The 27,037-nt window shown below is 33.9% G+C and overlaps 1 protein-coding gene across 1 annotated transcript in view; it reads right to left on the bottom strand.

Annotated features, from left to right (window-relative positions):
* Window positions 1-18,373, bottom strand: part of cv-c (RhoGTPase activating protein) — a 411,227-nt gene extending 392,854 nt beyond the window's left edge. The window contains exon 1 of the mRNA XM_085808436.1: window positions 18,082-18,373. The gene's annotated coding sequence lies outside the window, so the exon portion shown is untranslated. The remainder of the gene's footprint in view (window positions 1-18,081) is intronic.
* Between the last annotated feature and the right edge of the window lie 8,664 nt (window positions 18,374-27,037).

Raw genomic sequence — 27,037 nt, 5'->3', positions numbered from 1 at the left:
TTCGGTAAAGAAACACACTATGACATCAAAGGCAACAAAAAAAAAATAATAATAATTAAATCCACACAGAAGAATATCACGGATTTGAAACCTCTTAAATGTTTAAAACTAGATTCGAAATTTTATTACTTTCTAACCAAGCAGCCTTTATCTGAAAAATAATTTTAAAATCAACTTTATTAAATACAAAGTGCTAAGGAAATATAACAGAATATTAATCAGTTTTCCTCAGAAGCCTTCCACTAAAGTATCAGTATCCAGCTCTGTCCCTCAAATGCTGGATCATAAACGACTAAAATACATCCTGAAGGTTTAAAAAATAAATAAATAAAAAGTTAAATTAAAATTAATATAAATGTTACTAAATTACATTATTATAAATTATATTAGAAATATAACTTCAAAGACAACTATTAAATAATTATATCAAACATATAAGTTTATTAACTATTATTATAAGGAGGCATATATATTATTAAACATTTTACAGCCTTCATAACCGAATGAAAAATAAATTGATTTAGATTGTCCGCATTACATGCGAATGAGAAGCACATAGTATAAATACTTCAGATGGGAACTCAAGTTTAGCTACAGCGCACCAAATTAAATTTTAAATGAAATCCAGTACACTTTCGTTTCATTCTGAATCATTTAACGGACAGAAGTACTGTGGCTTCTGATCTACAAATTTGAATTCTAGTAAAATCCGAGCCTTTAAGTTGTGAAGTGGACAAGACTGTTCAACACTCGTAGTTTGACTCGGGTTCACTTTCTGGTGAACGAACCGACTGCATAGGATTTTGACGGTTCTCCTCCTGTGCAACGTAAATATGATCCAGTTTGTTTAGTCTTCCACGAAGGCATAGCTGTTTTATAGCACGCAGATAGCCCTCATGTGTTTTGTTTAAGCCGATATTTAGTAAAATACTTCCATTTGCAATAATTCGAAACCTAATTTTAAATTTACATTACACGTTAATATAACTGTAAAGTCGTCAAAACCAAGCCAGACGGAGCTGAATAATAATGACAATTAAGATAATGCAGTGAAAATATATAAAGAAGCGAATTCAGTGTAATGTATAAAAAAGCAAAATAAAACTGTAGAAAAGTAATTAAAATTCCGCTTAGGATATATATTCACGGAACTAACTTACGGTTACCTGTATGTGAGTTTGTACTTTCGATCTGAGCAGTGGCGCAGAATTTATATGAATTGTATTGCACCGTTGTGGAGTAATTTCGTTTAATACAAAGAAAATGTAGATCTCTCGAAGAATGAAGCGCTGTTAGTTAATACAAGTTTAACAAGTTATCGCAAAATGTGTAACCGAACTGAAGAAATCGGACATTCGGACACAACTACTGAATGGATAGCATGAAGAGCAAGAAAACTGCGAAGTCCAGTTGCTAGGTGTTCGGTTACTTGCACGTTTTTTAGTGAGGAGATAATTTTCGGCTGATCTGCTACCGTTATGAAAGGGACATCACCAGCTAGGAAATTAGCATATTTTTGGAGACAACATTTTCCACGTGAAACGTAATTTTACAGGGATTCATCATGGATCGTTGGACCAGAACGAAGAAACTGATGATAACTGAAGAATTATGAGGTGACAATTGACTTGAGAAACTGAATTCAGAACGGAATGTTTGCACTCGATAATGCATTTAAACAAATCACGATGGAATTTCAGCTGTTTTAAATGTTTTTGCTATTCCTTCTCTACCTCCAAATTTCGGCGTGAAAAACACGAATGCAAACTAAATTATGATGATAATAAGAAAGAAAAATACTACAGAGTTTTGTTTCAGTTACTGCTAAAGAAAACGAAACAAACTTGGAAATTACTCCCTTTGAATTTTTCATTTCATTCTAAACTACAGACCTGAGAATACAGTCCCAAATATTGTAATAATAATACATATTTTAAGCATAAAATTCGATTAAGAAGTGTCTAAGACATACTCATGAGTCCCTTGCTTTTAAGAAATCTTACTATACTGCCTAAGAGACTGGAGTAATAAAACAGACCTATACTGTCATAAACGATTTTGCTAACAAGAAAGAAAAAGATTCGTATTTAAGAATGTTGGAATTAAAGTTTGAGTTAAAATATACATAGTGGGTTTTATTTTTTTCCCTATGTGTAGTTTTAGGTAATTACATTATTTTATCCCATTGTATATTTTTAGCTTTTCTGGTGTAAGATGAGAGAGGCAGCAAATTTAAGAACCTCTAGAAGAGGCATAAGTTCAGGTTACGCTACTGGATTTGAAATTAATTGACTGTAGGTGTGGGTCCATAAATGACCAAGTAGTTAAAAATCAGGGAACACTGGTAGTTCATTCGCGGTTTTTAACAGTTAGCCCATTTTGCTACCATGCCGAAAACTTATACTAGCGTTGTAACAGGTGAAATATACCGAGGACTAAAGCACTGCAAATAAACGGAGCTGGGCTATAAAAGAAAACTGTAAAGTTGGCTAGACGTCAATTTGGGAAAGCATAAGTTCTCAACAGATATATTCATGGAAAGTGTTCGGGTTGCTTTTCACATATCTAGATAATAATCCTGCCACGAATATTCGCCAGTCAGGAGTGGTAAAGTGATTAAAAGCGAAATATCAGTAGTGTGTGCTGAATTTGATTTTCGACTTATGAAATTGGGTCTTCTCCATGTAATATTATAGGCCAGTTTACCTTAAGAATGCTTCTTTACCCGCATGCAGGCAGTCCTCGAGTACTTTGTGTAATTCATCAACGAACCAAAAATTAATTAATTAATTTCATGAGAAAAATCGATAATGGTATGTATAAGACCACACTGGATGCCTGCGAAATAGTTAAATGGATAGTGACAAAATATTAAGGACTTGAAGACTTTTTCACGTCATTCAACTTGCATCGTAGTAGGCATAAATATCCTACACAGTCTCAGCTGACTTTAGTTTATAATACTTTGTATTGCCTTTCAAGTTTTATTTCGCAGACTCCTAACATTTCTAATGGTTATTAAATGAATTCATATACCGATCACGGTGTAGTAATGTAAATAATCTGTAATGTTCGGAAAATTCTATTAACAAAATGCTTCTTCAAGAGTCCTTCAGAAAGAAACCATGAACACCTTACGACTGCCAAATATTAATGCTTTAAAATAGTTTATAAATGAATGAACTTCTCAGCATCTCTATTCTCACATTTATTCGGATTAAACTAAGCATTTTCCAATAAAAAAAATTATGAAACAAGTTAAACACAACATCAGTTAAATTATCTAATTTAAACTTCATAATCTCTCTAAATTAATCTTGTCGGATACCAGAAAGATTCAAGTAATTTGATAAAAACAGAACCTCGTTTACAAATACATGTTTATACTTCTCTCCAGTCATGACAAAGGACGCCACTTCCGCCGGATGAAACGCATCACCCAACACCTACAATATCTCCCGCCACAATAAAATGCGAAATGAAAAATAAACAGTAGGTAAAATAGATCATATAGGCGACAGATAGAAGTCTTGGACAGGGTAAGCCAGAAACAACAGGTCAATTTTGCTCTCACACAATTTAAAGAGCAGCGAGGGTGATAGATATACTTCTGCATTCGTACTCACGGCAGGATTATTACGCATAGACAACTTAACGCATGGCAATTTAAAACGTTCTTCAGTATAAGACTGAAAACACCATACGCCATAAGTACTATAAAATATAATCACCTCAGCAAATATTCAAAGGATGACACATCGTAATTTAAAATAGTTTGCAAACAGTTTAATACGTGTCGACAACTAAGAATTTCACTAATTATACATCTAAATACCAGATGGGCCCCTTAAAATTTTAAGTCGGATTCTATGAAACATATAAAGGCACTTCAAAATTCAAACATGATGACGAATTTAATTACAGTTTATTAAATACCCACAACGACTCAGAAGAAAATTAATTACAACAAAATACAATAATTCCAAAAATCCATGCAGCTGAATGCAATTTGCGCAAGGAAATTTACGCTGTTAACACGCTAGAAAGAAAGAAAGTATAAGCGCTGCAGCAAGAAAAAATGCTAAAATCAAAAATATAATATATATGGAACTCCACTGATTTACTAGAATAGAACACCACGGATGTTAATATGTGGTGTATTTAATTATGGTAAAGCACACTAGGGCTATCTGCCTAAGGGGAGGGATGCCTTCGTGGAGGACGTTCTAACGGATGTTAATATGGAACTCCACAGATTTACTAGAATATAACACCACGTGTGACCACGAATTTTTTTCTTAAGACAAACACCTTTATGAAAACTTATAAATATATCACGCCCACCATTGGCCAAGTGGTTAAAACCACACAACAGTGGTAGTCGACAAGGTTCGAATCCGGCGAACCGGCTGGGTGGATGGGCGCTTCGTGGTTTGCGCCATGTGTAACATATATATCAGACCGTTTCCTTCAGAACGTCCTCCAAAGGGGATCCCTTCCCGTAAGCATATAAACCAGCCTTAGTTTGGTTTACCTGATTATGACAAAGCACACGAGGGCTATACGCCTAAGAGGAGTGACGCCTTTATGAAGAAGTTTCTAAGAGAAACTGTCTCGTACCGACGTTACGCATGAGGATAACCACGAAAACTCCCATGCAGACAACCCTTTCGCCTGAAATCGAACCCAGGTTGAACTACCAGTGTTCAGCGAGATTACCGTTCGACCGCTGGTGGGCTGTGTTGCCTTATCAACTGTTATCATTCCCTAAAATTTTAAGTGCTTTGAAAACCAATGCATATCTAAAATTTATATTAAGCATAATTAGGATTGCAACTTCATAACTAGGTCTAAAACAGTAACATAATTATATTAAAACAATAACACTTATTAGCCAAGTAATTGATACCTATTTTTTTTTCAAATCCTTTCATTAAAATGGTGCTAGCTTACCTCAGTTTTTATGACCTGCTGCCATTCAACATTAAAAAAGGTATATAAATCGCACTCATGAAAGGACCGTTTTCTATTTATTCCGTAAAATATATAAGAGTAATGTGAAAAGAAAAGAGCTGGATCTGGTCTAGTACTGAAGAAAGTATCATTATGCATCAGTGATATTAAGCTATTTATACTTAGATGGAGGGATGGTGCAATTCATGGCGCATACCCTGAAAGGTTACGAAGCGCCAAACAATTTAGATGGAGGTTTGGTTTATCTGACTACGGCAAAGCATGCGACGGCTATCTGCCTAAGGGAAGGGATGTCTTCGTGAAGGGCTTACTTACGGATACTGGTTCGTATCCACGTTACACATATGGTTAGGTTATTTGAATATGGCAAAGCCACAAGCGCTATCTGCTTATGAGGAGGGGTGCCTTTGTGAAAGACTTTCTAAAGCAAACTAGCTCGTGTTCACTTTACGCAAGAGCAAATCCACGAAATCCAACCACGTAGGCAGCCCGTTCGTCTGGAATCGAACCCAGATCGAACTACCAGTGTTAAGCGAATTTACCGCTCGGAAAGTTGGCGGACACTACACATACTAAGCCTGCCACTCCTTTGGCTCTTGAATCCATTTCCATATTTTGCAAACTATGCAATGGATCACTGAAAACGGAGTGCAACTAGAAACAGCAACCGTCATGATAATCTGCACTCTGGATGGAGATGAAGCTGCAGAACTGACAGGTGTGTTTCATATGTAGCAAGCCCCGTTAAAACAACGTTTATAAAAAACGCCCCGACATCCATGAGTCGTACCTAAGATTCAGAGCTGTCGCTTACTGCTTGTCTTCTGTACGGGCACTTTTTCTACCACGAAATTCATCATTAGCTTAGTCGATGCGATTGCTGAATACTGGGACTTTGTCTAGAGGTTTGATTCCAGGCGAACAGGCAAGCTGCTTGGGATTTTTATGGTTTTTCCCGTTGTTATGTGAAAATAAGCAAGCTTAAAAAAAAAAAAAAAAAAAAAAAAAAAAAACCCATCGATGAAGATACCTTTTTCCTAAACAGATAGTCTTGCATCAGGGCTGTATTTAAGACATGCAGAAGCCTTAGGGCTTCTGCATGTCTTAAATACTTTTTGCAGTACTTTTTGCAAGTACTTAGGCAGTACATGCATACTTCTGCATAAGTACTAAGTACTTATGCAGAAGCCCTAAGCCCTAAGTACGATTTTTGTGCCCCCACGTACATTTATGCTAGTTATTTTCTCCCATTGCTTCTCTCTCTATTTTGATTTAGCTGAGACATACATTCCATGATAAAACTATAAAACTAGCAATTTGCTTGTTTTGTGGTGTCCCTTTTGCCGAAACCCTAAGTACCTTTTTTGTGGTGCCCCTTTTCCTTGATGCCTGAAGCACGTATTTCTTTTGCTTAATGGTTAATCCAGTCCTGACTTGCATTATTTGTCATATTCAGCAAACCAGTCCTTCAGCGGTGCGAAACTAAAAGTAAGCAATTCCTCTATAATCAGCCATTTGGTTAGTACCCGCCATCTCAGACCTTTCGGTGGTTAATGAAGCCCAGCTACTACATTTTTGGGCTTAGTTTCGAGTCCAGAATAGCGTGAAATTTGCAGCCATAAAGCACCTTTGTCGAATGGGAACTAGCTATAAAGCGCCTTTGTAGATGGGAACATTTAATGCCAGTTGATCAAGTTTTTCGCAAGAAGATCATGAAAATAGATGACATGGATTCCCTCTCCAGATGTTTTTGTTCAAAGCTAAATCATTACAGGTGCCCAAAACTTCTAGCCAGCAGCAGCCGCTCTATACAAAAGTATGATCAGGTTAGGTAACTGATTACGGAAAAGCAATTCGAGGATTCTATGCTTTTAGTAGGAGGACTTTTTAAGCTCGGAAATTGCCCAGTTTATGGAAGTGAACGCTCAAAACGTGGGAATATTGTAGCATAACAGACTTCATTGCAACTATGATCCCTAGTCTAATGCTAATATTTGAGAACTATGAACTTTGCATGTATGAACTCCACACGTGATCGAAATGTCTCCTCAGAATCCAGACCTGAATTTTATTGAGCATAATCGGGATCATTTGCAAGACTGAAATAGCGAATTTAAAATTTCCAACAGAAGTGAACTTGCAGAAAAATTCATGGGGAAAAAAGACGCAAATCTCTGTTAAAATCTTGTGAAATCTATGCCCAGAAGACTCAGTGCAGTCATAAAAAGGAAAAGAGACCAATTTCATTATTAAAGTATTTTTAGAGGTTTTAAAAAAAAAGTGTGTTTGTATGCCCCCACTACGTTTTTTATTAAACATTATTTTTAATTACTTTTAAGATTTTTCGATTTTGTTTAGGGCTACGAATGGCATGTAAGAAAAATATTCCATATAAATTAAATAATTAATTTAGCTTTCAAAAATTATTTGAAGGCTTGTGGTGCCCTAATACTTCTTTTGACTTACAGATTTTACTCACTGTCTCGTCACTGAGTTTACACAACCGGAAAAGACCAGAATTTCTTACTAATATTTCTGGAGATCATCATATATATTTTTTTGAAACTGTACACATATTCGTTCCTCAGAAATTCAATCTACTCATAAACAATTTAAAAAGAAAAGCACAAAGCGAAAACCGGGTTTTCAAACCGCACTTTTCAGCTCAATTATAATAACTGGGAGGGGTGGGGAATAAGAAAAAAAATATACACCACACAAGACCTGATGTCAAACAACCATTCTTCTGATCTCAAAAAATGATTAAGTCATTCATATGTGAATGCCATGACATACAATCCATTAATAGAGTTAAATACATAAACTGCCAATGCATGATTTGATTAACTGCATCAAATCTTTGCATATACTTTTGGTAAGATTAATCAAATTATATAATAAATAATAAATGTCACCAAAAGAATGTAATTCAAAAAATTACTTTTTAAAAGAGGATTTATGTATATAACACGAAATGAACCTTCGGAAATGGTAAAAAGACTTAATTTCTCTACCCTGACAAGATTTTATAACAGTAAAAACTACCATTGCAGCAGTTAAATGGACAGAAGTCAAGAAACTACGTTTATTCTCGACAACTCCCCGGTTTCCGGCCTCTAGTTTCCTTTGTGAAAGCTTTTTATCTTTCTGCATTAATCACACATTTCTCCCACTTACATTAATTTATTATAATAAACTACAACTTAGTACGCATCGGAAGTTGTTCATTGCGTCCACTTAACTATCAAGTCCCCACTTCACACTTTTCCGGTCCCTAAACATCATTCAGGACAAACGTTTTTCAGTTCATTCCGTGTTTCCAAATTACATCGAATGGATTACATATTCTTCAGAAACCTGCCAGAAAATATAGTTAAAATTGAATTCCAATTTTCATCCTTTTCAAGCATGATATATTTCAAGAGGTATTTTCCCTGCAACTTTAAACCTAGAGTGATTTTTTAGGGGGTGGGGAATGATCGGAAAAATTGCAGAAAAGGTAAGACATGGGACAAAATGAAGGCAAATGTCACTTGAACAAGTAATATAAAAAAATTAAATAAAAAATTTTTATATGTAAAAAAACTGTATTAACATCAAGTGCCATCCACTACAAGTTTAAAAAAATGTATTTGGATGCATAAAGTATTTTATTAACGACTGAAAATTTGAACAAGATATAGGGACATAGTGAGTTAATAGTAGGAATTCTTCACTTGATAAGGTCTGGGTCCGAAACATCGATTTTACCATACGTCCACTTTTTTTTTTTTTTTTTGCTTAGGCTATTTGTGTTTTGCTAGGCGTTATTTGAGGAATAGCAAATATATCTAGGTAACTTCTTGGTTTTTATATAAAAATACTCAGCTACTTTATTTTCAAACGAAGTTATAAACTACTTCCATCAATAAACGATAGCGTAGTCACATAAAGTATAATTTTATTTATCAGTGTGTATAATTCAAGTGGCCAGTTTCGCACTAATTTTTCACTATACCAGTTAAAAAATAATGATTAAATTAAGCATATTTATGACTCTTGGCAGCTATAAACTACGGCTGGAAAACACGACTGTGAGACTACTGTGAGACTTTCTTTTCTTTTAATTTAACTGAATGCAATAATATTTGAAAGCTTCAGAGAAGTGGGAAAGAAGAGAAAGGAAATCAGGACAACTATTTAAAAGTGTCGTTTGTTCCCCAAAACAATCATCTTTTACCTACACTAATCAACACTTTTACTCGTAATAAATTATATTTATCTTATTGCCCAAAAAAGCTATGAAATTTACAATGGGCATCTTCTAGACATTCATCAAATAATAATAAGAACCCTTTTTAGCTCAAAATTTGGCGTAAAACTAGGTGAACAAGAATAATATGCTAATTTGAAAAATACTCTGCATTCATTATTCTATTTTTAAGCAATCCTTTCATCCATATACTAGTTTGCAAATAGGTCATAACACCAAGGTATTAAAACTAACTCTTTTATGCAAAATTTATTCGCAAAAAATAGAGTAAAAATATTTCACGGAAAAAAACAGAGATAAATAAGCATGATGTAGTCAAAATACATCAGTTATATTCAAAGAACAGACGGTATTCCAATACGAGCTTTTACGAAATTGACCTCTATAGCATCACATTTAACAATGCACAGATATGTGAAATATTGCCCAGATTTTACATTTCGCGGAAATTGTGAAATGGAGAAAATGACGTTAAATGAAGGAAACGCAATGTAAGAAAAGAGCAATCTAAAATTTGTCGAACAAATTTTTCCTCAAATATCATAGATTCTTTCAATCAGTTACGTTCACTTTTTTAACTATTTCGTAAAGCTAAATTTTGAACTCTTATTAATTTTAAAAAAAAAAATCATTTACTTTTAAAAATGACGTGATCTAATTTACAAATAATACCACAATTTTTATTCTTAAGCCGCTCTCAGTTCTACACAAGTGTGCCCCCATATACACGGGTAATTACAGCAGATGATAAATACATACAGCACTATATACTACACAAGAGCAACCTCCCTCACATATATATATATACAAACACACCATGTTTGTGTAACATATATAAATACAGTGGAGTTTTATTACTAAAATTAAAAATAATGTAAGACAATACTAACGTCGAATAAATTGTACTGTACTCTATACATGTGTTCATGTATACAATGTACTTCCTCTTTCTCTTACGTAACGGAATATGACATTTTAGCATAATTTTCAGGAAAGGATAACAGTAATGAAAAGTTAGTACTATTACTGTACTAAATAGTATGTATATTTTCATTGATGGGAGAACAATGAAACTATAGCTTTCGATATGCACCGAAATATCTTTCAGAATCCCAGACGCGTATTTGAAAGTTAAGACTGCAGTGAATGGACAGTAAGTAGTACGCTCGGTATGGTCTAATGTACAAAAAATACAAAATATTCCATGGAAAATTGGTTTATCTGCTATACTTTTTCACCACGCTGCAGGCCGTTCTCACATGGTGGGGATTTTGTAATTTATGAAGCATTTATTTAATTAATGTTTAAAAGTTTTCTCTCCCGCCTATGATACACCGCGAATATTGAATTAGTGCATATGCAGCATAACTGTACATTTTTTGTCCCTGAAACACTATTTTCCCTGATAATCCATATCCATCTCTTAAAGCTGTTAACACTGACATTTCGACCGGGTTCAAATCCCTGCGATGGGTAGGAGCTGTCGCGGTTTTCTCTATGCTTTAAGTTGAATATAAACCAGTTTTCCTTAAAATCCTCTGCAAAAATATCCGTCTCCCAAAGCAGATAACCCACGCATGGTTTGCCATAATGAAATAATCCAATCAAACCCTTCTGTTTGTCTATTTCTTCTTCCTCCATACTTTAGCAACTCTCTTAGCACAAATATAACGCAGGTTCTTTAAAGCTAATTTTACTTACGTTCGAGAAACAACATCCATTATGGCATCTAAGGTATTAAAGTTTAATTTTTGAGGATCTTTTCTAAAAACCAATAGCTGCACTACTTTGCTAATACCATTTGAACAAACATTTGTAATGCTGATATCTCGTCTGCATTCAGGTAGGTAGCAAATTCGTACAGAAAAATTTCACTCCAAATATTGCATTAAGCAAAATCAATTATTTACAGTTTTGTCGGGGGGATTAAATGTTAATCGTATTTAAAAGGAAATGAAAATGCAAAATATAACGCTTTTGTAGACGGAAATAAACTCTTCGTCATCCTTGCGCAGTTTCGAGCATGACAGGATATGAGTTTTATTGCAAAGGTTATCTTTTCCAACTATCAACTCGGTAAATGCACAGTATTTCACACATACTGATGAATGAGTAATAGCTATGGCATATTTACATTAGCTTTCAGTTAACCAAAAATAAGCGATAGCTACCGTAAAAATTTGGCAATGTACTTCGTTCTACTGTTCTACTTCACGGCTTTTATGGCCACAGTATTATTTTTCACAAGAAAGAGTCAATAAAAAATGAAAATTCCTACTTAAATTAAGATTCAAAATCATTACAATATCCATGCCTTCTCACGGATTCGAACCTGATACAATAACAACAACTTCAATTATCGATGACCAAAGATAAATGATACTAACTTTGCGACACATTCAGTATCATGTTTTTACTCGGTATTCAGTTTAAACAATGTTATTGCTGACAGAACGTGGCGAGTTCTGTGCGACATTTGAAAATGTCCATGATGACGAGCATATTAATTAATTCTACTTTAAACTAAATAGAAATTCAGATCAGTACATTAAGTTACAGCACATTCTAATGTAATGCTATACAAGAAGTCCGATTAAATACCCGCATCTACAGATCAGTTACCCGCAGCTAAATCCTAAGAGCAGTAAGTAGATAAAATAACAAAAATTAAACAAAGACGGTCAAGTTTAAATTACTTCCTATACAAATTCCTAGATGTTAGAGATTCAAATCACCGGTATGGAAATCAAAAAGACAGGCGTTAATTAAAGACTGGACAGAAGCCACTCCCTTCAATAAACTCTGAGCAAACACACGTCTTGGATCACTTGACCTCTTTCGTCACTCGCGCCGAATTCCTTTTGTATTATTAGCTTTTTCTTAAAGGATGGGTCCAGCGCATAGTTTCGCTTTCCAGGAACTGGAATCATTCGGAGTCTTGCTCATGAATGATAGTATTATACGAAACTGAACGTAATAACTAAAGGGAAAACTAGAAAGGTCTTCAGCGCTTAATCGTAGATTTGCATATAGATTAAAATTTAGTTTATTAAACATTATTTTAATCTTGATCTTGCAGAAAACTAAAGAATACGAAAACTGTAGCATCCTGCATAAATGTATACATCTACTTTGGACGTAAGCATTAAAATCAGATAACTAAAGTTTAAATTTATTTGGAAAGATACATTTGGATGCTGGAAACATTTCCTGGATTTCACTGCTGATGTACAAAGATGTTCGTATTCCCCGAACTGACTATATTTCTCTTCTGGTAATTAAAGTGTAATGAAGACACAATGAAAAGAAATTCAATCTTTATAGTGTAAGTACACATTGATTATTATAGCGAAAGCTGCATCATGGAGTAATTTCTCAGTTTAAAGCAGAATAACACTGACATGCATAGTCAACAAAAGCCAATAACAATACTATCATAACTACTTTAAGCTTCGTGCTTTAGGCGAGTGCTCATACCTTGACCGTGTCGTTTAAGTATAATAAACCCTTACCGAAGGCAGGTGTTAATTTTCTATGGAAAAAAAGCGGTTAGGTGTAATTCAGATTAAGAGAGTATGTATAATTTATGCAAACTTGAATATTATTGTAATTAAAAGGCGAAAATGAAACAGATATTGATTGAAAGGATTTCTATTACTGTTTACTAAATAGGTACTTGACACAATTATTTTTTTTAACTAGCTGTTTTTTTTTTTTTTTTTTTTTTCCCTTGACACAGCGTTTGACGCAACTCATTAAACGTGCAGTTTCTCAATATCTCTTTCCTTTGAAGTTAATTTCTATTATAAAACTAGACAGTTGCTGAGGCCTTTTTAACATTCTGTTTAACTTCTTGTACATAAAAGCTTCACTATCGCCGATTTCACCATCGGCTGACATTATGAGTTCATCCAATTCTTCATTTCACCATCATCATTCCTAACTAATACTTCGACTTCACCTTTCTTCCCATATCCTGAGAATCCTTCGCCGCCTATTGCTTTTGAAATTTATACGATTTCCTCGGCTTCATTTTCAATAAAAGGAAATCCTTTAAAACTATTGAAAACATCTGGCTAGAGCTGATGCAAGCAAACATTCGTTGTTGATGTACTCACTAATTCCTATGCAAATTTAACGTTTCAATGCGGGGTCGCGGTATCTTTTGTTGAACTGCTTCCAAAATTCCGTTAGCGTGTCGTGCTTTCCTTCGCCTAGTGCTTTGTTTGCAGTCATGAACACATGATAGGCTTTGAATGCTCACATGATTCCTTGATCCATTGGTTCGATTAAAGAAATGGTGTTTTGGTGTTTGGTGGGAGGAATAAAATCTTTACATTTCGAAGCAATGTCATGAGGGCTTCAGCACTGTGTCCTGAAGCATTATAAAAAATTAGAATTTTAATGCTCTTCTAAATAATGTCTGACTTTTTTAACGAATGAACTTTCAAACCAGTCATTAAAGAGAGCTATTTCGACGGCGCCGACGCTCTAAAGTGTACCGCGTATAACTGAAATTCTCGCTTTGGATAAATTAAATGGAGAAAAGTGCTAATACGCATAATCGCGTTCCACAGATCCACTTTCAGCAAAGATTTTCTGTACAATTACCAAAGTTACATCAACATGTTTGTTTCTGACTTCTTGCGCTTGCGTTATAGGCTATATGCTGTAATTAGCCTTATTTGCTACGCAAATAATTTAGCAAGTTGTAATGATGTTTAACTTGCAAAATGAAAAGTTTGCAATTTGTAACGATGACGTCTACAAGGAAAATCCAAGTCTGGATCATACACTGTCCAGAAAGTGCAGCTGATCAAATTATCTTTACAATGTGTAGCAATCACCATTATCGTTAAGGCCGGCTCTTCTATTTTTTTTTTTTAATTATTATTTTATTTATTTATTTATTTATTTATTTATTTATTTTTTTTATTTTAAGAAACAACACTGTAAAATGTTAACAACACATGAATAGTAGCAGCGTCAATGAAACAATGTAAAAATTAGTTCAGTTGTAAAAGTTGTTATTTACATTTCAATGAATTTATCCGAGTTGCTTTATGACACTTATGCTCGCGGATAATCAAACAAGGCGAATGGCAACAAACTTTACGATGAAATTATAATATAAAGAGCAAGTTGATTTTCACGTCTTTACAAAATTCAAAAATATCGTTTTTTTCATATGAAGGATAACGGCAAGATAATCATGTGATGAACTTGGTTACAAAACACGTCTAGGATGTTTTGAAGTGAAAATTGTGGTACAGCCTGAATTTATAATTAAGTAGCTATTCCTTTCATAGTTTTATTATGTTTTCTTAAAGTACAATGCAGAAAACATGAGGTATCAAACAAGCTTGAGCGTATAAAAAATAGTCCCACGCTCTCCAAGTTCCGTTTGAATTTCCTCACAGCTGCGCAGTGCGTTATGTGGATTATCATGAATCTTTTGCACATTGATGTCCTGAAGTCCACTGGATGCGCAGGAAGAAAGAACACCAGAATAGCTTCACAAAACAGAAATGTTTAAAGGACATCGAAATCAATTGACCTTACTGTAAAAAAAAGTTTTGAGTATAATCTGAAATTCTGATGTTTATTTAAGGGCGTCTCTGTTTTAATTCCGTTTATACCTAAGACTACAACCCAACTGCTCCTGATAATACCAAAGGCATTCACATACCTATTTTGGTTAGTCCATTAGCCAAAAACACTAAAAAATTGAAAAACTAGTATAGTCCCATGGTACACTTTTCTCATAAAGGATGAGTTTAGGCGTTCGAAGTTCCCTCGATTTCCTTTCTTTTTTTGTGCCACATTAGTACAAAATAACACCTGTAAGTGTTGTTTATGCGTACCCTGCATGTAAACAGACTTCATGCACTTTTTTTTTTTTTTTTTTGGTTAAAATAACCTGCTGCTACAAATATTTCTAACGCTTTGAAATAATTACTCTCCATACTCCCACAAAAGATATAGTGTATCGTTTAACTATTGACTCAAAACATCCAGATACAAAACCATATTTATTCGAAAACAAAGCACCCTAGAATACCCTACATTTTAGGATAAATTAAGGAAAATAAATATATAGGTGAATATTTGAAGGTTCTAATTAGATTTCATGTGTCTCTCATGAGAATAAAATGCAAATTACTTAATTAAATGGTACATTTTACTGTGTTGTAGAAAGGAAAAATTAACACTATGTTATTACTAATTTGTTTTTAAAAAAACCAGTATAGTGGATGCAGGTATAAACTGAAATCATTCGTCTAGATTTTCCCTACACCCTAGATTTTTCCCGTTTTTTTTAATACAGTATTATAATTAGCGATAGTCTTATAAAAACAATATATATGGCAATTACCTTTATATTGTTTATTTAGAATCTAAACAGCGCGATTATTCTATAAAGTACGACAATTAAACTACTTCCTCTTATTCTGGAAGTCATTTAAAGAGGTAGTCTTATTTCAAGTAAAATACGGTTTTCACCTACAAATGAATCATGAAGCAATATTTAACTACAATGGTTAAAAAGTCGTACGTCAGTGATATGGTTGGCCCTTAAAATCCTACTTTTTGCAAGTACCTCTCAAATATATAATCAATTACTTTCACAAATTATTAGTAATTTTATGATAGAATAAGCTAATTATTTTTACTGAAAATAACGACCATACTGAAACATGCACGATATTCTTCCCTGTAAATAAAAGGGTTATTAAATTAAACGGGATGCTAGGGTCCTGGGCTCTCACACCAGTTAATGGTTAAAAAGAAAACTACTACAAACTTTTAAACAGACTTCAACTTTTCAATTCTAAAAGCTACTAATTTATCCTATACTTCAATATGTATAAGCTGTGAGCATAAGAGATCTTCGACTTCTGTCCCTCCAAATTCAAAAACGACTCACTTCGGCCGCAATAACAGTAAATTCATGACATTCGAAATCAGAGTGATCACGGACACCTAAACATTTATTTCACGAGACTTTTAAATTACGCGCTCTTAAGAGTGAAAATAATGTACCTCATACGGTTTTGCAGTATCTATACGGGACTAAACGCGGTCTACTGCTGCTTCATGTGTTTTGTACGCGTACATCATATGGCAAAAGACCTCGCAGTACAGAATCCCATTCATTTACAGCTGGTATGGGCAGAAAAACTGATACATGGATGCTGGTGCATTTTAAAGAAATATCCCTCGAAATATTAACAAAATTTCCGATTAATAATTTTCACTGCTTCCAAGCTATTTGTTGAGTTTGAATAAAATGCTTAGTAACTGCAATGAGAAGCAAGCTAAAAATATCTTTCAAGTTTAGCACTTCTTTGCGTGATTACAACTTTGAAGAATTGAGAGATGGAATAAATAAACAATTATTAATACAGTAGCAAAATTTTATGCAATAGCCTGGAATTCTCTATTCAGAATTATTGTTGACTTCCATCTTTCCCACATCGTATTTCACTGCTGTAAATATAATAATAATTTCAGAAAGTAACTGGAAATTATCTTTAAGGAAATTAGCATTAGGGTTAGAAATCTAAATATTTTTCACAGTACTTTCTGAAAAAAAAAAAAAAAAAAAGAAGGGTAAAAGATGTGTGTGTGTGATTATAGCAAAGCCTCGAGGGCTATCTGCCTAAGGGGAGGGATGCCTTCGTAGAGGACTTTCTAAGGGAAACTAGCTCGTATACACGTTACACATGGGGAAAACCACGAAAACGCCCATGCAGCCAGCCCGTTCGCGGGATTCGAACCTCGGACCGAACTACCAGTGTTCAGCGACTTTACCGCTCGGCCGCTGGTGAGCCCAGAAGGGTAAAAGAGAAAATAACCGAAATCTGCTTCTGTGTCTAAATTATTACGCACAAACACTTTCTATAGCCAGTTAACTGATAATCACAGTATTAGCAAGACCATTAACGCCAGGTACGCAGCCCAGTTAACAACAGAAAACTTATTCCGCATATCTCGAGAAAAAGTCTTTGCGGTGTTTAAGAAAAACTGAATTTATCGGAAGAAAAGAAATTATGAAGAGTATTTTTTAAAAGGAAAAAAAAAAGCACATAAAAATTATCTCTCAGCTTAGAACTCAAAAGCTTAGATTATTACTTACAGTTTTCACAAATTGCCATCCTATAAAAAAGTTTAATCACAATTCGAAAATATTAGGGAATTTTTAGATTGTTTCGGGGGGTGAAGTAAATTAATCAAAGCAAAGCTATAAATTATCAGAATAATACCAATTAAATAAAGATATTATTTTTAATTAATCGACTAAGAACGGAAATTTAAAAGTTCCAAAGCCCATAATTTTGAAAGAAATGTCGTAAAAATAGCGTTTAAATTTTAACAATATCCAATTAAAATAATGATTTTTTTTAACATTACCAGATAGAAACGATAAAAATTAAAACACCACCGGAGCAATTTTTGTTTTGAAACAAACGCGATTAAAAAAAAGGCTTTAAGTCTTAATAATATCCAATATTATTTATTTATTTATTTATTTATTTTGAAAAAAATAGATCGCTACAAAATCTTTAAAAAGTATCTCTCCTCTTCAAATTTCTCTTTTTGAATAAAATAACTTATCAGCCCAAAAGGGGAGGGTTACGTCAATCGCTTTATAGATCTTTAATTAGATTCTTACAAATGTAAACAATAACAAATTCCTAAAAGCTGTGATAGAATATTCATTCATAGATAAAAACATTCCAAACAATGAGTTAATAAAAGAGCGAAATTATTCCCTTAATCTGAAAAATTATAGTTACACTGCTTTAACTCAGTGATCAAACAAATTACGCAAGAAGGAGTAAATTCCTTACCGTTACAGCAACCGCTGATCTTCCGAAATAAAACATATGAAGACCACGTGGACTCGAGCACGTAGGGAAAATCAAGCAGGTGGGTGGGTCCTAAAGCAGACGACGCAATGCTATGTCGAAATGTGAGAAAAGTATCTGAAGTCAAAATTCCTGAGAGAACACTTGAAGCAACAAAGCACTAATAAAATCGGTCCTAATATCTGAATGCCATTTAAACGAGTGATAATCCTCAGAATGAAAGAGAAATACTACTTTGACGTGCGCGAGAAGTCAACCAACAACTGAACGACTTCGGTCCTGCTTCCAACCGCGGGAATACGCGCCATCGTCCCTAGCCAATCGCCAGTCGATATGACTTTCAGAACAAGGCGAGTCCATTTCGTGAGGAGGAAGAGAGGACTCAGAAGTTTTTATTATTGTTATTATTTTTTTCTTTTTCCCCTTTTCCCTTTTTCTTTCATCACCCGCAACACTTATCCGATTACAAGAAAGAGACTTCAGAGAATGTTCCTATGTTTTTCCGGTACGAAATTCGAAAAATAAAAATAATAAATAAATTGGAATGCTAAATAGATTCCGGAGAAGAATAATGCAATATAAAGAATAATGCAATTCGGGAGAAGAAGAATATTTACTCGCGTATTTTTTTCCGTTCTATACTAATTTTACCGCTTGAAAACTGGAAAGGTAAAATGTGCTCTGTGTGCTAGTTTCGGCTTTAATGACAGCCACAGTTCAGTAAAAAGCGCATATAAAGGCATAATTACATTACTTATGTAATGCATTTAAAAGGACTTATCGATTTCAGTAATTATCACTTTACTTACACAAAATGCTTTCCTATTTGTGCATATTTACACTGCTACCATAAATCGAACGTTTCTAAATCATATGCGGAAAAAAAAAATAAAAAATAGGGGGAGAAATATGCCTGTAAATATGGTATGCTAGGTAACCGACAAGAGAAAATAAATTTTATCATTATATTTTGAGTTATTCAGCATTGCTTGTTAATGTAATTTGAATTAACATTCAGAATCAGAACTTTATAACAGTCTATTTACTTAAATATTTGAAACAAAGCTAAAATAATAAAATCGCTGAACACTGGTAGTTCCAATCTGGGTCTGAATTAAAGCGAACAAGCTAGCCGAGTGGGCGTTTCCAAGGTTTTTCTCATGTGTAACGTGTGTACGAGCCAGTTGCCCTTAGAAAGTCCTCCAATAAAGCACTCATCCCATTAGGCAGATAGCAATAGAGTGCTTTGCCAAAATAAACTAGCCAAAAGTTAGTAAGATAGTGGTGTTTTAGCCCAGAAGAGCTATTAATCTCAATACAGCATTTTGCGTCGAATCACTTTAAATGTCCGAATGTGTGTGTGTGTAATTATGGCAAAGCCTCGAGGGCTATCTGCCTAAGGAGCGGGATGCCTTCGTGGAGGATTTTCTAAGGGAAACTAGCTCGTATGCACGTTACACATGGGGAAAACCACGAAAACACCCATGCAGCCAGCCCGCTCGTGGGATTCGAACCTCGGACCGAACTACCAGTGTTCAGCGACTTTACCGCTCGGCCGCTGGTGGGCCAAATGTCCGAATGAATTTTAAAATTGTTATCACCGAATATTATCTACCACAGGTATTATATTTAAAGAAACTAAATAATGAAGAATCTACATGAATGCATATATGTTTCTCACATTGTAAAAAAACAACGGTACGTAGAGACATTAAATTTTGAATAACATAGTCCTCCACTTGAATATGGGCCCCTGGAAGCACGAATTTGGATGTTTGTTTTATTATCTATTTCATATTTTGTAAAACTTTAACAAATTTTTGATTAAAAAACTCAAAAATTTCGAAGAGCGCAGTGTCGACACTCTAGGGAATAAAACATTTTTATGTTCAGCGTGCGAGACTATCTATCGGAAATTCTAAAGACATGCTGTTTCTAAATATTTTTAGCACAATGTGTATGTGTCTGTAAATGAGGAAAAAAACGTCCGTTTGGGAGTAATATAAAATCTAAAACACCATTCAGATTTTTTTTAGGCAGTTTTTTTTTTTCTTCCTGTTATTTAAGAAAAAAATGCATGTGAGAAGAAAGTTTCTTAAATCATTCATAACAGCGTTACGCGAATTCAGAAAATCAGAAATAAATATCTGGGAAATACCGAAATGGGAATTTTCTCTGTCTCCCTTATTCAATGAAATGCATCTACATAGACCTTATAATTATTTATGTTTACCGCATAAATCAACTAGTTTTTTAGCAAAGAAATTACACACAGTTTTACTGTTTTGTTTTCTTAAACCAGGGCTTCGGAATCTTTTCGGCCCCTTCTAAAAGAGGGATTTTCTTCATCAACCTCCGCATATTTTTGTCAAATTTAAGGAGAACAATAGACCAAGAGTGTGAAAAAAATTTTCAAAAAAAAATATTTATTAGATTTATGTTTTATTATTTTTTGTATTATTATTATTATTAATTTTACAAACATAAAGAGGTTTTCAGAAAAAAATAACAGATTCTAATTCCATAAAAGTTCGATTTTAATTAATGTGCTTTACGTAATTCATGCAATTTTTTAAAAAATATTTGGCCTAAAAATGCTTAACTTAATTCTTAAATCACCTTGTTCGAAAATACCCAGTCTGTTTCTTGTTTCCCGTAGTAAATTATTGACTTAACTAAAGCCTGCTTCTAGTATGTAAGAAGAGATAAAAAAAAAACGCTCGTGTGCAAAATTAAGAGAATTTGCATATTATGTCTCTTTTTCTGAAAAAAGTATTGAACCAAAAGTTCTAATTATGCCGCTAAGGAATTATGCAAATATTCAGAGTCGAATACGTAAGCGTACACGGGCGTATCCATTAAAGAATTCATCACCAGGAAAAATGGAAATTTCTTCAACAGATCTAAATAAAAAACAACCCCTCAAACTTCCCTGACATCCCGGCCTACGAAATTCTGGAAGAAGATGTATGCTTATCAGATATTATACTGCTCATTTGCTTCACTCAAACCCATGTGACCACGATAACAATGACAACACAATATTTCTGTGCGCTGACAATTTTCTGTACAAATTGTGTTTCTTCAAATTTACCAGTCTGAAAGACTCTTTCTCGTCCCCATCATGTAGAACGCAATTTTCTGTGCATTTTGAGTAGTCGTTGTATATAGTTTTCAAATAAGCCGACATCTCAGGATTCGTCGAAGGAACTCTCCTGATCATTTCCCAAGCCTCCGGTCTGCTTTTAAGAGACACAATGCTCCAGACTTCTTCCCTGACAAATTCACCTCATTTAGAGGATATATTTAATTGCGGATTTCACAAAGGTCAAGCCTAAAAGGGAATCTCTATGGTACTGGTAAGAGGAGGGGGAAATATCTCCTGCTATAAGCCAGTATACCGACGAAAGTAAAAAATATCAAAGGCGATTTATGTGCTCGTAACTCCATTACGACATTCGCCGTGTTTCTCGCAAACGTTGGGTAAATTTTATATGGTATCAGCTAAAATGAGTAGCCACGAAAGTATGGATGACAGAATGACACGGAAAATTGTCGTCAAATTGGAGGATGGCCACTCACCAGCGAAGGCGACTACAGAGCTCAATGTGGAAACAATTTGTGGAAACAGTTTCAGGACACTGCATCCATACCCAAAAAACCCGGACAAGGTTGACCAAGATCTATAACGACAAATGAGGATTATTATTTGGATACACACACAGCGTAGCACAGGACTGCTATAGCTTCACAACTCTCACGTAAGCAACATACTGCCACTGGAACTCGAGTTTCACGGTCTACAGTTGCCCGAAGTCTCCATGATTTAGGGCTGTATGCTAGACGATCCGCTCACTGTAGCACACAAAAGAGGCCCGCTCACTTCAGTGACATATCAGCACTGTTTCCACTCTGAAAAATGATGGCGAAAATTGGCGTTTTATGAGTTTTTAATTATTATCTCTGACTTTAGCATTTTTTTTATTGGATGTCTACCTTTCCCAAAACCCAGAAAAAAACTGTGTAGAAAGTTTGGTGATGATACCTATAGTAATGACTGAGTTATTAGCAAACAAACACACAGACATTTTCGCTGTACTGGACTGCTGACTGTTTCCTCATGAAAATATGAGATAAAATATTATTAATTACACTTTCCTTTTCAAAATTTTTGTGTGTCTTTCTTTCATGTTGTTTATTGCTTATTTCACTGTTTTTAAAATATTGAAAAGTTTGTTTCCTTAAAAAAAAAAAAAAAAAAAAAAAAAAAGTTCTTAACTTCCTTTATTACATTTGAACTCTTAATATTTTGCAAGGGGAAGTTGATTTATTTATTTATTAGGATAATTAATATTTATATTAAAGGATATTGCTTACTTCATTCTAATTTTTTTATATATAATATATATTTTTATTGTAATTTGCGGGGTTTTTTCCGGGGGGGGCTAAAGTTGTTCTGCAGAGTAAAAGTGTGCAGTTTTTAAATTTAACGCTTAGTGTTTGTTCCGTTTAGGCATTTTCCCGATACATTTAAAGGCTTGTAGCGTAGCGGCTAGTAAAAAATAAAGGTACAAACATTTGATTATGTTGATTTTAATTAAAAAAACAGTTTTTCACATGACCAGCTATTACTAATAAAATGTTATTCAAAATTTCCTATTACAGACCTTTCCATTTATTGGAACAATAGATTAGATTTTGTTTACAAACAATCAACCGGAAGTCATTCATTACTTAAAGCTCGTTGCTATTTAAAATATGGAATTGCGTGGTGGTCATGTTCTATCTACATCACATTTTTCTTAAAATTTACTTATTTTTTGCTTTAAATACAGACAGCGGAAAACTGTTAAAACAGGAGTAGAAAACAGCAGAAGGAAACTTGTTTTTACTTTCTGAATTTTTAAATACGCATCCGCACAGAAATATTGTATGCCTAAAGACGGAAGCGTTTTCATTGCAGCTCCAGAATAGAAGAGGTTCAAATTCTGAAGGAATCACCTGTAAGCGGAAGTTTAAACAAAAAGGCGGGGAATGAAATGTACATAGGAAGGGACAAAAAAGAAATTATTATGGGCAAATTTCTAAAAGTGCTATTCCCGAAATCAGTACTTTATCTGCCGAATGGCCAGTTACTGTTAAGAAGGAGCTCATAAAGTAAACATATCGGTTTGATTGCCAATGAATAAACAGACTTTATCAGCCCTTAAAATAGATTACTTTACTTACAAAAATGCTTCTACTTTCCTTCCAAGTAAGAAATGGATTAGATTGATCAATAAATAATCTAAGGTTTCGTTAAAAATTATTTATACACATACATTACCTAAGATCAGAGAGTTTTGCACTAACAATTTCAGTTGATAAATTCTTTTTTTCAGCACAAAGATACTTTGGGTTTCACTGCTTACATGCAAAAGCGCCAGCTATTTTATTTGTCTTATCCGTTCAGCAAATTGTCAACCCGTACCTTTAAAATGTTGGATTTCAACCAGTTTCTCTTAGAAGGTCCTCTCCGAAGGCACCTCTCCCTCTAGACAGATGGTCATCACGTGCTTTGCATAGTTAAATAAACCAAACATTGGTTGAGTTCAAACGTACCAAGTTGTTTTACTAACTTAAAAAGATTCCCATTATTTCATTGGTATAGTGTATCTGATCATTGTCGAGAAGCTAAGTATTAATTTCTAAGGAATTTAGTTACATTAGTTAATCAGTGCAAAACAATGGACCAATGCTTCTTTTCCATTTCATGTAAGCACACGCCTGAGAATAAATAGTAGTTTGGTTTTCTAAAATTTTCTTCAATTTTATGAAATTTTTCATGTTTGTCAAACTGATACGTTCCTGGACAAGTTTTAATGGATTATTACAATAAACCCTATACGCGGCAAGGATTTATTGCAATGCTGTTACAGTAAACCCTTGCCGAATGCGGACTTGCGGAACAGGATTTTGCGTATACGCGCTATCTTAATTGTCTCCATCTAATTTGTCTGAAGCGAGAAATTCAATTATACGCGGTACGCAGAGCGTCTGCAATACTTTCATTAAACTCTTTTCGTTAGTCTATATTGCTTTAATAGTTAAGATTTCGAAAGAATTTAGGCAACTGTTTGTCATGCTAGACATCTTCTAAATGAGTTTCTGCTAGTTTTACTAAAATTTCTTTCGGAACTAGCAACTGTAGTAACACTGGTAGCCAGTGCAAAAGCTAGAGCTTTTCGCCGCCTATGCAATCACTGCCTTTCCTAAATTCTTCCACCCAGTCCTTTAAAAATTATGTGGCCATCATTGGCTTTGTGGATAAGACGGTTGAACACAGGTAATTCCATCTCGGGTTCAAATCCCGGCAAACGGACAGGATGCACAGACGTTTCAGTGGTTTCTCAGTGAATAAGAGCTAGTTTTCTTTGAAGACATCCCTTCTGTTAGGTAAATAGTCCTCGCGTCCTTTGTCATAATTAAAACAATCAATCCTTAATTTTACTGCTCTTAAAATTTGTTCCTTAGTGCGGCAACCCTGGCTGCACCAGTTCTAGCACCAACCCTGCTGGCAGCACAAGTGACAGTTGCTAGTCGCTAACTAACATTGGCGACATACTAAAATCTCTTAGAACAAGCCATAATTTGGAACTATATTTTAAAAATTATTTGCTTTTATTTATCTCATTTCGAGCGGAATACGTATATTTTCAGATATTAAACTAAGTAAAATTTTAAATTCGTAGAATAATTACGAAGGCATTTCGGAAACTAACCTCCGTTTCGCTTTAAATAAAAGACCAGCATAGATATAATAAATTTTTATTTGCATCTGAAATCTGTATCTGAAAGGTACAGCTGTCTTCTAATTTTCAACGTAGTCATCATGTACATTCGGAGCACTTACCATAGCGTTTTACCAACTTACCAATCCCTTCTGCATAAAATTCAGCTGCCTACGACTTCAATCAACTTGTCACTGCATATTTCATGCAATGTATTTTGTTGAGATGCTTCACATTTAATTTATATTAAAATACCAAATTTAATGCTTAAAATATTCAAGTTATAGAACTACTGATGCACCTCGTAACATCTTTTGTGTTTAGTACCTCCTTCAGTGACCTAAGCTGTTAACTGTTACGGAATGTCACGCAGTTAACACCGAATTATGTATACTACAACCTATCTTAACATTTCAAAAACCTCTAAAGAACATGTTTTTATGATTTTCCTAAGTTAATTAAAATTTTACAGGGCCATTTTCAGATTAACCGTGTTATGGGATTATAAGGATACACATGCACATTAAATAGGATGATTGGGGGATGACTATATTACAGGAGAGTATTTCTAAAACTGGAAATCCATAGTGATTTGTGAAACATTAAATTAAATTACTTCATGTCTTCTATAAGTGACATAAATTCAAGCATGCTTTTAAATTATAACACTATTCATTTTAATCATGTATTTTTCCTCCTCATTTTAATAAGCTTTCTTAATACCGTCCATATATTTTTTTGTGTGTATGATTTAAATGGCAATAAAGATTTAAAAGGTAAATATTGAAATTCGTTACATGCAAAATTCAAAAATAGCATTATTACCGTAAGAATTGTATACAGAAAGCGCGGTTTTAATTTATTATTAAAAGTGAACTAATCAAGCAAATTAACACACAGTAGATGTTAAAAGGCCGAGACACACCTTAAAAAATTAAATAAAGAAATAAACTTAAAAATTGTATTACTTACTCTTTGATTAATACAGACATGTAAATTAATTGTATATTATAACACACATTTTCATTTAATAGTATTAAATCTTGTTGTTTTTATCTTTTATTGACATAGGTTACTTGAAAGTATTATATACAATATGACTCTACCCTACTATTAGGGATAAATAGGGTACTATTGTAACTACATTCTAGTTTTAATTCAGAAATTTAGTTTTAATGCTTTCTTTAATTCAGAAAATAAATAAATAATCCTTTGCTTCAATAAACAAAGAAAGTGTAACTTACCTGTTCTAAGGTTGTATAAAATTCGAAAAGTACAAATATTCTAAGAAAGTCTTTTTGAAAAGAGTTTTTTTTTTTTTTTTCTTCAGTTATTATGTTAAAGAAAAAACTTTTGGTCCTGGAGTATTCGAAAGGAGAAATGGACTGACCATCTGGAAAATTTGACCTCATCTCAAGCCCTGCCCATCAGGAAAGTTCCCTCTATTTTGAGAAATTCTTTCTTGACATGACTTCATGTAACTTCCCCAAACGATATGCAGGCCTCTTAAATTTCCAACAGAATGCGACTCTCATAAGTTAACACTTCCGTGGGTTCGCGTTCAGATGACATTGCGGCTTCCGTTCAATACTCCCAATAGCGAGACGTCCCATAAATTATCTCAAAATGGTCTTAGCAAAGGCTGGGTGAACTTCACAAACAAAAGCATTTCTCAAACATGAAAATGCTTACAAGTCAGAATTTAGAGCATCGTACTTCTGCAGCTCAATCTGATTAATTGTTCATATCGAATGGGATAAGGAAATAATGCTCAACTCAAAAAGAAACATTTCCCCAAACAATGATTCTTAGCCACCTAGTAGTTTAAATTAAAATATTGTAAAAACTTATGTTTCTAATGAAAATGGGATATTGCAATTTTCTTAGACATTTTACTTTTGAAATGCATGAAAAATAGTGTAGAACTGTTTTAGACATTTTACTTCTGAAATATATGTAAATTAGTGTAGACTGTTTTTTAAAGGTCTGTGGTAGTGCAAATAAGAGATCGTAATAACTTAAAGGGATTTAAAGTCTATCTGAAATGTCTTAGATCTACGTTATTTATTTGCGAATACATCTATGTCAGAGAAAATTAATCTATCACTGTTGTATATTGAAATAAATTCCATTTTTTTTCAAACTTTCTCGTTTAAAGTGTAGCGTTG

This window comes from Stegodyphus dumicola, chromosome X1, assembly GCF_044657685.1.
Source record: "Stegodyphus dumicola isolate Sdum_Otavi_A_Nest chromosome X1, ASM4465768v1".
NCBI classification, from domain to species: domain Eukaryota; kingdom Metazoa; phylum Arthropoda; class Arachnida; order Araneae; family Eresidae; genus Stegodyphus; species Stegodyphus dumicola.
This window is presented reverse-complemented; position numbering and strand designations above follow the sequence as displayed.